Here is a 4,134-nt window from a genome sequence, read left to right as displayed (position 1 = left end):
AGTTAAATTCCAGTTTTATAAAGTATGTAGTTTTGCCTGAATTTCAGTTGTAATCAATGTATATAGTTCTGTTTCAAAGTTAGTATTATAAGTTCTATGTAATATAAAGTGTTATTAAAGATTATTACTTACTAGAGAATTGTATTTTACTATCTCTATATTTTAAATATCTGCTTATTCAAATCTCTGATAGTTAGCATTGTAGTAGTTTCAGACTAATTTAATATATAAGTCTCATTTCTTCTCTATTCAATCTTGAGAAGTGTAGATATTAATTCAACAGAAGAAATCTAGTAGAGCTGCTATAGCATAGTACTCTGTAAAAGATTGTTCAGTTTTGCTGTAGTAATATATCAGTTTATCTCTTACAGTAATAATAGCCTGCACTATAGCATTATCTCAGACTGAATTTCTTTTTAAGTGATTCAACTACTTCTTAAGATGAGTAAATAAACTGTTACATACTTATCAGACTGACTGCAGCATTGATGTACAAGTGATTAAGACTGTCTATATTATCTTATAAAACTGAAACAGTAAATTAATCATATATTTCAACTGAGTTTACTTCATATTAGAAAGTTTTAATATCTGAATCTTTTTCTGATCAGAGTGTTGTACTCAATGATCAATTATCTGACATAATCAAAGAGTCTGAACAGTTATCTTATATATTGAACTTCATTATATTCTAATATTTTGTATTATATTCAGTGATATGACTGATTTATTTATTTATTGAATATCATGAAATAATTGTTATTATTTAAAGAAGATATAAATTGTATTAACAATGTTTTGAATCTATGATATTTAAATTATTAGTCAATCTATTCAAAATTAACAGTAGCATTATTAAAAAGTATTATTAAAAAGCAATATTAAAAAGTGTTATTAAAAAATATTATCTTTTACAAAGTGAATGTAAAAGTTACTTGAGTAATTACTTTTATCTTATTCTCATCTCAAGAATCAGTCATCTCATTATTCTTTATCTTGATATTAAGATTCTTTAACAGTGTTTGCATCATATGTTGAACTATATAAGTAATACAGAAAATATGACCTTATTTATTATTTCAGAAATACAAAGTCAATTTTTACTCTAAACTCTTCATCATAGTATAGTTATTCACAGCATTATCAGTTGTAATTATAAGAAGACTGAGACTAATATCTTAATAGTTATTTTTAATCACAGTCATTAATATCTCTGCTATATAATTCTCAGTATGACTACTGATCAATGATTTAAATTCAATTAATATCTCTTGATAAGTTCAGTTCTTATCAATGTAATAACATGTAACTCTTATAAATATAAGGTTGTTTATACTAGTTCATACATTCACTGTAAGAGACACTCTTTGATGATTCTTCAACTCTGATTCTAGATATTGTATATTAATCTTATAGTATATCTTGAGATTGAACTGAAGACAGAATTGATGTAAAATAGAAAGATTTGAATTAAGTATTTAAAGAAGTATTCAGAATTCAGAGTTTTCAATTGATTAAAGAGAAAGATTCAGAGATATATATATATAAAGTAATTATTTACAGAAGTTATCAGATAAGAGTTGTGAAATCAGAGTACTGATATATAATTATTTTCATATGATTTTCTTTAAATTAGAAAGTTAGTATTACTAAAAATCATTATCTGATTGAGTAACTTATCAGCTCAGTAGTAATTTTCTAATTATTTTTCTTTTATTATCTACATTCTGATGACTTCAGATGTTGAGAAATTTCTTCAGAGCTATGATCAGTTTATAATAAATGTTTCTGAATAAAGTTACAGTGATTGTAATAGAGAGATAACTCTTCAGTAATCTATAATATAATCTGTTAATAATTATTTCAGAGTTCATCTCAATATTTATATTGAGTTTTTCATAAATTTCATGATCTAAAATTAGATGTGAAGAATGAAGTGATTATTTATTATAATTAAAAGAGAGTATTCTGTGTTAAATTGTAAATAATATAGACTTTGTGATTCACAGTGATTTCTTGAAGAGTTATAAATCTTCAATAGAAGTAAAAGAAGTAAAAGAAGTGAATTCAGAAGATATGATAATAATTTAAGAAAGATAATAATTTATTTTTAATAACTGATCACTGATATATATAAGAAGAATTAATATAAGAGAAAATAATCTTGTTTCTTAGCTTAGTTATAATTTTAGTACTAACTCAGATTGAATATCATTGATATATAAAAGTAAATAAACAATCTTGATTAATCTCTGTTATATTTCTTGAAATATATTAATATTGTGAAAGAGAGTATTATCAAATTACATTATCAGATAATATCATTAAAAATATATTAATATTATGAATATCAATGTTGAAAAAATGTTGATACTTATACATTATAGTGATTTGTGAATCATGATAGTTAAATATATATATATATATATATTATTCCTGACTTGATTGCAACTTGTATAATAATTTTTGAAAACTCAAAATTAATTTTAATTATTAATAATTATGAACTTATAACTAACTAATATAAAAAGAAAAAAACTTTTTCTACTTCTTCTCTTTCTCATTCTCTTTATTATTCTTTATAATTTACTTCTCATTTTTCTTCTTCTTCTTCTTCTTCTTATCTGAGATGATAATCATCTTAAAATCTCTCTTCACTATCTTCTCAGAGAAGAGTTCTCACTGCTCTCTCTCAGTCAGATCAATCTGCATCTCAAAATCCCACATTTTCTAGTCTGCTGTCTCAGGTTTCACTTCAGCAGTAAGCAGATTAACATGCTCAGAGAGCAGACTGTCTTCTCAATATTCTGAATTATGAAGCATATTCAAGACCTGAATAAGATCTTAATTCTCTTCTTCTCTGTTAGCTTCTGCTAATCAATTAGAGAATAGAAGTGTTATCAAAAATCATTATCTCTCAATAAATAAAAAACTTATCAGTTTTAACTTCTTTATCTTCTGCTTTAATATTCTCTTAATCTTCTTCTATTACTACTTATTTACAGTAACACTCTTCTTCTCTCTCTCTCTCTTTATCTTGAACTTAAATCATTCTCAGAACTTCTTCTGATTTCACTACTTCTATATAAGACTCTCTACTATCTTCTTCTTCAATCTCTCACAGATAGCATCATCTGTATTATTTCTATACTTAGTTCAGTCTAAACCTATCAGAAGTATTACTTAAAATTGTTATTATTCTACTCTCTTACAGAGTCTCTTCAAAACATTATAATATGTCTTATAATCTATCTTCTCTCACTTGAACAACTTCTTCTTCTCTTTCTTCAATCTGTGACAGCACTTACATGCCTTGGTGATTCACAGAACTGCAGAATATTTGAAGAAGAATGATATAATTAATTTCAGTGAGTGTTGAAGAAGAGTAAAGACAGAAGAGACAGTCAGAAATGATATAATAATAATAATAATAATAATGATAATAATAATAATAATGATAATAATAATGATAATGATAATAATAATGATGATAGTGATGATGATAATAATAATAATAATAATGATAATAATGATAATGATAATAATGATAATGAAAGAAGAAGTGCATTGAAATATATTACTGACTTATCAAATATAAAGAGATGAAGAAAATATTAACAGCTTTCAGAAATATACAGAAACAGCTACAGTATTACATAGTAATATTATCTTCATTTAATACATGCAGTGTTGATATTCTTTGTATACAGTTATTATATAATCTATATCAGAGATATATGCAGAAAACAGATCTTTGTTACTAGAGAGAATAATTGCAGTGATTCTCTGTTTTCATATTATAATCATAAGTGATTCTCATTTTTTTCTTCTCTCTTTTCTCTTTTTCTTCAATTCATCACTAAGTTCAAGCTGATATGAAAACTATTAAAACACTCTTAGAAACTCTTAAATTAAAGAGTATAGACTAATCAAATTTTAAATGCAGAAGAATTAAATTATATTCAATATTACTAATTATTCATCTTCTCTTAATAAAACCACAGTTGTGTCTTTCCCTCTTCTTCTCAAATGAAACATGGCCTGTGAAAAGTGAGTATCACATCAGATCATAATGACTAACACAGTCTTAGCACACAGAGCTGTATACACACAGTATGTACTGAACTAAGAGAC

Source organism: Blastomyces gilchristii, assembly GCF_000003855.2.
Source record: "Blastomyces gilchristii SLH14081 genomic scaffold supercont1.3, whole genome shotgun sequence".
NCBI lineage: Eukaryota > Fungi > Ascomycota > Eurotiomycetes > Onygenales > Ajellomycetaceae > Blastomyces > Blastomyces gilchristii.
Note: the sequence above shows the minus strand (reverse complement) of the source record.